General features: G+C 36.7%; 1 pseudogene; it reads left to right on the top strand.

Annotated features, from left to right (window-relative positions):
* Positions 1-5,413: 5,413 nt before the first annotated feature.
* Positions 5,414-8,129, top strand: LOC126803672 (uncharacterized membrane protein At1g16860-like; annotated as a pseudogene).
* The last annotated feature ends 1,322 nt before the right edge of the window (positions 8,130-9,451 follow it).

Below are 9,451 nucleotides of genomic sequence, written 5' to 3'. Positions count from 1 at the left end.
ATCTCAACAAAACTACATGTTGAAAGTATTAAAGAGATTCGGTATGGAAACTTGTTCATCAGGTGATGGTCCAATGACAAAAGGAGATAAACTGTCTAAAAGTAAAAATTCTAAAAATGGGGGAAAAAGTGTGTCTCATATGGATACTAAACCATATGCTAAACTCAGAGGAAGCCTTGTATGCACAGGTTTGTACCAGACATGATCTTGCATATTCAGTTGGACTTTTAAGTAGATTTCAAAGTAATCCCACTCAAGAACATTGGATTGCAGAAAAAAAAAGGTACTTAGGTACTTACAGAAAACTAAATCTCATATGTTGGTCTACGTACAAGTTAAAAATGTGGAATTAATTAGCTATACAGACTCTGACTTTGTAGGAAATTTTCCCAACTCAAACAAAACCACTTGTGGTTAAGTTTTTATGCTTGCTGGAGGTGCTATAACATGGAAAATGATGAAACAAAAGTTAATAACAACTTCAACTATGCAAGGTGAGTTCATAGCTATCTAAGAGGGGTGTGTGAGGGCATTTGGATAAAAAAAATTCTAGAGTATATTGAAGTAGTAAGTTCATTAGCTTCAGGAGGTTTAAAGATGTAACAACCCTAAATTTCCAAACAATATTGGCTTAATTTAAATTCTATTAAATTGTGAAGTTCGATCTAAAAAGAACGTGATTGTTTGCGATGTTTTGAAAAGAAAAACGGAAACGTTTTCGGGACGTTTAATAAGAAAAAACGTTACAATTCCGCAACGTATATATCGACTTTTATTCCGTCGATCGTTTGCAAAAACTTCCTTCACGAAAGTTGTAGAGCTCGTCGATACGAGTTCGTGGATATGTGACGCGTTCGAATCGGACGTCGTACGTAAAAGTTATTAATGTCGGAAGTTAGTTTCCGATTTGGAAAGGGGTATAAAAGGAAATCAATCAGAATAGGGTTTCCATTTTCAGAAACCCTATTCTCCTTTCCTCACCCCGCGCCTCCCTCCTTCTCCCTCTTTCACTCTCTCCCCGACCCTCTCCTTCCAAGCCGACGAGCTCCCTTCACCCACCTCCGTGTTTGACACCGCCGGTGTCACGGAGACCGCGAGACCACGACGCAGCGACCGGTAGTATCGGCGACGCACCCCGAGCGGGGATCGAGGAACGCCGACGCAGATCGACCTCGGGTTAGTCGATTTCGACGTGGCCGGCATCGCAGGAGCCCGACGCCACCACCACGAGCTTGCTCTCCCCCTCCACGACACGAATCAACCTACGGAGAGACTCGCCTCGAGCGGCGACGCCAGCGATCGCCTCACCTTGAACCCGAGCCCCCACGATGATTTTTTTGGAACTCCTCCGATGAATCCGACGGTCCAAAACATTGATTGAGGTAAGGATTAACCTTGTGTGATTGTTGTGATGGATTGTGGATGATTTGTGAAGGATTTGGTTTGGATTTGTAAGGATCGGAGGGTTATGAACACCGCCGCATTAGGCGGCGCGTGTCGGAGCGTGTCGGAGCGTGGAGGGGACTATGGGCGGTGTGAGGCAGTGGGGAGGTAGAGGAGGAAGAGAGAAGAAGTTTGGTGGTGGCGGTGGCGTGATACGCGCCGTGGTTAGCCTCGGCGCGTGGGCCCCACGCGCGGCCTGCCGGAGGCGGCGCGTGTGCCACACGCGCCGCCACGTGTGCCACACGCGCCGCCACGTGCGGCGGTGTGAACAGTTTTGACAGAAGGGTATTTTGGTAATTTACTGTGTACGGTAAATGTAAATTTTATTTACGTACGGTAAATGTAATTAAATTTTACCTACGGTAAATGTAAATATAAATTACTTTCAGTAAATGTAAAAAGTAATTTGTAAAAGGGTAATTTAGTAAATTTTATTTACTGAGATTGTATTTACATTTAAACAGTACGTATACGTACAGAAATACGTATATAATATTTATATGTACAGAAATACGTATATAATATTTATACGTACAGAAATACGTATTAATGGTATATTTGTACAGTACCTGTGAATAGTAACACTGAACAGTAACTTCGTAAAACCGAAAATTGCTGAACAGTATCCGATTATTACTGTTTCGGCATTTAAAGGTTTACGAAACGATTCTAAATTCTTTTCTTATCTTTTAAAGGTGATCGTTAAATCGAGGAAAGGAATTATCTTCGGGAATTGTGGAATTACGCTCAAGTCAATAAGGTGAGTAAAATCTCACGTATTTACGAATCTACCCTCGCGGTGGTTCAATATTTTGCAAGGGTATTTATTAATGAATTACGAACATGTATACAATATAGTGGACTACATATATACTGTATAAATGGTAATAAGTATATATATATATATATAGTTCATTATGTTATGTACTGTTATTAATTCATTAGAAACGGTCATTTCAATGACGAGAAATTGTGTATTGAGCATGTGTTTGTGAAATATGACATGTATAGGATATAGTAAACTATATATATATTGTATAAATGGTAAATAAGTACGAATATATATAGTTTTCTATATAATATACTGTTATGAGTTTTATTGCGATTATATCGAGTATAATTTTGAAACGTACAATATGATGTGTGATTATTGTACTTGAGTTTAACATTGAGTTTGTTAAAAAGTTAATTTGTCTTTGGACGTGATTTAGTACAATATGATGTGAGATTATTGTACATGTTTGGCAAGTCAGAACCTAGCCTTGGCCGGGCGAAAGTTACGATACAGTTAGAGCTCTAGTCTGTCAGCCATAGTACTTCATGTGAGGTAACGGGTGGTTATCTACTCATGAGTACTCAGATTGTTTTGGATGTTGGGTAGCGGGTGGTTACCCAATATCAGCATAGTACTTCATGTGAGGTAACGGGTGGTTATCTACTCATGAGTACTCAGATTGTTTTGGATGTTGGGTAGCGGGTGGTTACCCAATATCAGCGTAGTACTGCATGTGAGGTAACGGGTGGTTATCTGCTCATGGGTACTCAGATTATTTTGGATGTTGGGTAGCGGGTGGCTATCCAATATCAGCGGTGTATTACGAGAGGGGTAACAGATGTGTACCAGCGTTCTTGGTACCCGTATTATAAATGCATTTAGGTAACCATAAGGGTTACTTAATTTCTCATGAGCGTTTTATTTCATATTTCTTTGGGACAACCAGATGGGCCGTCCATTGACTCATGAGGGCATTTATATTGTTGATTGTGATTTTTCGTATATATTGATATGCGAACTGTATTGTCATTTTACTCATACGAGCTATAAGCTTACTGGGTTTGTGTTTACAATCCCGGTGCACCAATTCAATGGTGTAGGGGATAATTCCGTAGGTGTTGATTAGCGGAGATTGAGTGACGACTCCGGAGATTCGAAGTCGTTCGTATCCTGTTCGTGGTGAGATTCTGGCGTGGATTTGTGTGAGAATTTGAGTGAATTTATTTGTGAGCTTTGTGAGAGTTGTGAGGATTATTACATTTTCCATCATATTGTAATGTCGAATTATAAATTTGGTTTGTAATAATCGGTTTGACTGAGTTGTATTTGGAACTCAGAGATGATCCGCTGTGCATGTTAAATGATTTCAACTTCTTGAGATTGTTTTTGGTGTTCTAACGACTTTGAAATTTTGAGTTTTTAGGCTCGAAATTTTAGGGTCGTTACAAAAGATATTTTGTGATAATGAAGATGCAGTTTGTTTTGCAAAGAATAATAAAAGGTCAAATAATTCCAAACACATTAAACTTAAGTACTATAGTGTAAGGCAAGATGTCAAAAGGGGAGGTTGAGGTTTTGAGCATTGATACCAAAAATCAGTTAGCTAATATGTTTTCTAAAGCTCTAGCAGTTAAAAATTTTCATAGGCATGTTGAAAACATGGGAGTTCTATCAGATTTGGGTGCTTAGCTCAGTGGGAGCATGAGGCACTTGTTTTTTGAATTTTAAGATTGTGTAATAAATGTAATTTTGATTTCATCACTTGTAATTCTTGCATTTGCAAGCTAGGAAGCACGGAAACGTGCCTTCACCCATGTTTCCCACTTCCGAAGTGGAACCACTCCAGAAACGCAATGGAAATGTTCAGAAACGCTCAGAAACGTCTAGAAACGTGTTTCCAAAAAAATGTGTTTTGGAAACGCGGTGGAAACGCTAGTTTCCAAATTAGAAACACAAGTTTCCAAAAAAATAAAGGTTTTTTATGTTTTTTTTAAATGAAGGGCTAGACCTACCTTCGTCGAGTCAAATGACTTATTTCGACATATTTTTGACCTCCCGCCGAGTCGCCGACCTTCCTTATCTTTTGTTGATACCTAGATCTCTCATTATATTTGTATTATTTTCAAATGTTGAACACCAAGTTATTTAAGTTATTTGAGATTCTGAGTTACTTAAACTAAAAATTTGTTATTATATTTATTTTTTGTATAATTTATATATATTTATATATTTTTTTATTTCGATGTTTCCAAAACGTACCCGCTTTCTAAAAATTTTGAAAAACACGCTTCCGTATTTCCAAACGTTTCGCTTCCATGTACCCGTACCCGATTCTGTGCAGCCTAGTTTGCAAGTTATCAATAAAATCAAGATTGTTCCGGTTTTTAGATGATTTTATTTGATGCTTCTAAGTATAATTTTGTGTGTTATTATAATGAATTGAGCTTTAGTTTACAGTTTTTCAATTTTGAATACATTACAGAAATTCAGTTCATTTTTAAGTTATTGCTGTCAAGATTTTGTGTTTTTACAAAATCATTAAGTGAACTTTGAGCTGTAGGTATTTTACAGAGTGATATACTTGCTTAAAAGCTCTATTTTATCACATGGTGGCTTATGTAATTGCAATGGTTCTTGTTAGTGATTTTTAATCAACTTGTTTCTCACTAACATGTTTGTTTCTGGGTTCTACATTGATTGTTGCATATTGACCAAGCCTTACAAGTTTGGGTTTTCATGTAATTCAAGCGCGCACTTAAGTTATTATTTATTTTAGTAACTGATTCGTTTTATTGATTTAGACATGTTAGTCCAAGTGGGAGAATGTTAGAAATAATGTGAACTTAACAATATCCAAATCATTACAAACATACATATTTTGAATTGATTTGAAAAATAACAAAATTACATTGAAAGACATATTTCGAGATACTCTCTAAGGTGTATATCCCTTATCTGAGTTTGGAAACTTGTAATCGTTTGACCTGTTCAAAATATGGATTGTGGTAAGTTCAGTTACTCTACTGATAAGGGTGATCACAATAAGGACTCTTTATGGGATTGGTCCGAGCTGTGAGGAATCAATCAATATAAATAGCAGAGGAAGTCCCTGAGTTCAACACAGCTGTTTGCATTCATAGCAGCCTCATTCTATTAGCTACTTATGTTGACACTCAGAAGACATTCATAGAAGTTATGGCAGCTCAAGGAATTAGACGTGCAACTACTGGACTCGGAGCTTATGACGATAACAACCCCAGTGAGTATGATTCTTGTATGCTTGATGGTTTTTAATTGAGTTATTTAGTTGTGTTTATGATTGTGTGATTAAGATGTTAAAACTTAGGTGATGCAGTTTGTTGGCTAAAACCAACAAGACCACCATACTAGCAGTCCCTTCCAGCCCATTCCATCCCTTGCCCTCTACATTCTCATACCCATCTTCCTTTTGGGTCTCTCTGTCTCCATCTTCATTCTCATTACCGTCCACAACGCCCTCTTCTTCATCTTCTTCCTTCTGCTCTATGCTCTTGTCCTCGCTTTCGTTCTCTGGAACACTCGTCATTGGGCGGTCTTGTTCTTTCTCAACTCTGTTCCAGAGACCAACCTTTGTGTGGCTCAGCATGGGGAGCTTGTCAAGATCACTGGGGTAATGAATCTATTCATGTTTTTTTTTTATCGAATGAATCTATTCATGTTTCTTTTGGCTTGTTCTCTATGATGGGCTCCTATTACTTTATAATGGGTTTATATCTTTGCTTTGTTTTGCTAAACTTTTCTTCAGGGGCTTAGTTTATGTTGTTTATTTGTGTGAAAATGAACAAGATTAGGAATGTGTTATTTGAATTTCATGTAGTTTAGGACTTTAGGTGCTGAGTAATTGGAGGAAAAAAAATGAAAAATTAGGGAGAAAGAACACTGACATTAACAAAGGATTTATTTTTCTGTTGCGAACAAAAGTCTTGACATTTATCCACAGCTGAGCTGATTAATTAGGGGTAGTGTTCTACAAGTGCCATGCAATCCATTTAGTTTTTTTCAGGCTAAATGTACATCGATGTATGTGGTATTTAAGAAAGTCGTGTAAATTGGGCTAGATGTACATCGATGTAGATTGGTTAATTGGGCTTACTGCATAGTGAACAACAAGATATGACAATCATAGCTATTATAATTGACAATATAGTCGGTAAAAAACAGAAATGTTGTGTGTCTCATCGAACTGAATTCAGGGGTTTGCAACTGCATGAGCACAGACCACAGGTGGTTGAACCTTTGTAGGTTGATGGTGGATACCAGTCTCTACTCTCAAAATTTACATTCTTATATGTATGAACGAATAAACAAATATTGCATGAGACTATGCTATTTGCATTCCTAATTAAGCCTCTTGCAGCTCTGCATTTACTGTGTGGAACTTATTTTGGCAGGCAAATTATAATTATGTCTGCCATCTGAGTAATCACAGTACCTACTTGTAAAATTACTGCTTCAAGGTTAATCTATTATGTGGATAGTTTCCTTCAGTTTGTTGGGGTAGATCATAATTTTTCATTCTGATGATTTCAGCTTGCCTCTTGTGGAAATCTCGCTTTGGAATCTTCATATGAAAAGGCTACTAGATGTGTGTATGCCTCCGAACTTCTATATGAATACAAGGGATTAACTCTAGAAACTAGAAATGCCAAGAAATCATGCTTCCAGTGAGGTATGTTCTTCTGTAGCCAACTAGCAATATAGATAAGCAAAAAGATTATTTCTTGTCATTCTCATAATTAAGCTAATATTGGTTTCAGTTACCTTCTTAAGATGGCTAATAATGTGCATGTTCCTAGTTCTTTCATACTCAAGTAATTACTTCTCAATCTATGCATTTTCACGAACTTTATCAGTATTAAAATGCTTATTGGATGCTCAAACATGACTCTTGACAGTTGACACCCATGTTTATCTCATGCGATCATGTGAACCTCAAGTTACTTTACTATCATGACAGTTGCAACTTCAAATAGCTTCTTTCATGCCCTAGAGCGCTACAAGGATCACCTCTGGTTTTCCTCATTTACCTTGTGTTGCTGTGCCTGTATCTATTAGAGATAAGAATATAATCAGCATCAACAATATACATATTGAAGCATTTTCAATTCTTTTATGCTTTGATCTATAGAAATTCATTCCCGAAATTGAATATAAGTTTTAGTGACGAGTCATGAGTGCTAGTGTAATCATTCCATTTTGCAACCAGCCAATCCAACTTCTGTTTTCACCTTAACATACATTTAAAATGGTGACCATGACTATGTCTGGGAATCTGGATTCATGTCTACTCTCTTAACAATGATAGGTAGAATGTGGCGGTCTACTTGGAATTATAATTTTTACTTTTCTTTTGCTTCGCCTTTTCACCTGACAGAGATTTTCAACAGACTTTTACTTGACTGATCGGAAGCCTGGTTGTAATCTTATCCCACTGATCCTTGAGAGCAAGCTTGTCAATACAAGAAAATGCAGAATTCTCTCTCCTCACTTGACAAAATGGTTACGTGAGAGAAATATCAGCTGAATCCCGTCTGTTACGTCTGGAGGAAGGGTAGCAAATTTTTACATTAAAATCTTTGATCAAATATCCTCTTTTTTTTTCATGAACGCATCCTTATGTTGTAAATATTTGGCAGGTATGTACAAGAAGGAAGCACTGTGACTGTATTTGGCATGCTGCACAGAGATAATGAGATCATTTCGATTATTTAACCACCAGAAGTAATCTCCAGTGGTTGTCAATGGCGAAAACTGCTTCTCCCTGTTGATATTAATGGACTCATCCTAACGTTCTCCCAGATGGCAGGGCAATCTGTCAGCCAAAATTATATACAACACCCAGAAAGATAGAAAGGTAGGTGTCACATTATCTCTGAACGATGACAAAATAAATTAGCTCAGGAGTTTAAGATTTAATGTCTCGCTAATCACGGTGTCAACCTTTAGCTCTAACATTATTTAGCTAATTAGCTCTGAATAGTTTTCTGTTCTGTGCTCTGATATGTGAATATCTTTCATTTTCTTAGAGCAAGAAAATGATCCGTTTATTTTTATTAGTTTTATAACTTTTATTCTAAGTAGCACGTCATGGCTGACCACCTTACTTGTGTAGAGCTTTGTTTCTGATATGTGAATATCTTTCATTTTCTTAGAGCAAGAAAATGATCCGTTCATTTTTATTAGTTTTATAACTTTTATTCTAAGTAGCACGTCATGGCTGACCACCTTACTTGTGTAGAGCTTTGTTTCTGATATGTGAATATCTTTCATTTTCTTAGAGCAAGAAAATGATCCGTTCATTTTTATTAGTTTTATAACTTTTATTCTAAGTAGCACGTCATGGCACCGTATTACGTGTCCGACACGGACACGCGTGACACGCAAACTGACTTTGGATACGGCCCGGACATGCAAGTATCCGAATCGGACACGCGGATACGCACAAACTCATAATAAAAGTGAAAGTATTTATGGTGAGAATCGAACTTTAGTCATCTAAGGCACTCAACAACTCCTCAACCATTCCAACATATTCAGCTTTTGTTATATTTATGCACACTTTAATATATATAAGGAAAGAAACTCGTGATAAAAATAAAAATGCTTGTGGTGGGATTCGAACTTTGGTTATCCAAGGTACTTATCAAGTCTTTAGCCATTCTAACAAGTTATATTTTCATCATTTTAATGCACACTTTGACATATATATACATATAAAATTCTAAATACTTTTAAATTTATAAAATATTTTTTTAATATATATATATATATATTAAAATAATATTTAATTAACGTGTCCGTGTCCAAAAAAATTTCTATATGTCGTGTCTACGTATCGAATCGTGTCTAATACGGACACTTGTGTCTGTATTCGTGCTACTTAGGTTTTATTTGATCTTGCAGAACCAGAAAACAGATGAAAAGTTTCATGGTAGATTGCTGAATCATAGCCCATTAGCATAAAGTAAACACTTTTTTTTTTATAGTTCTAAGTTTCTCAGCAATCAATCTGAACACAGCATCATACTAAAATGGGCTATAATTGAGCCTCATAACTTTGTTCACATTTTGAACTAAACCAATGCATCAATGTAGACCAGATCCTTACATTCAATTGGGACTTATTTAGAAATCCTTTTTTCCTAATAAAACCAATAGTATCTGGTAGTATTTTCATGCTGTAAAGCATCTTTC

The sequence above is a fragment of the Argentina anserina genome, chromosome 7, assembly GCF_933775445.1.
Source record: "Argentina anserina chromosome 7, drPotAnse1.1, whole genome shotgun sequence".
Lineage (NCBI taxonomy): Eukaryota > Viridiplantae > Streptophyta > Magnoliopsida > Rosales > Rosaceae > Argentina > Argentina anserina.
This window is presented reverse-complemented; position numbering and strand designations above follow the sequence as displayed.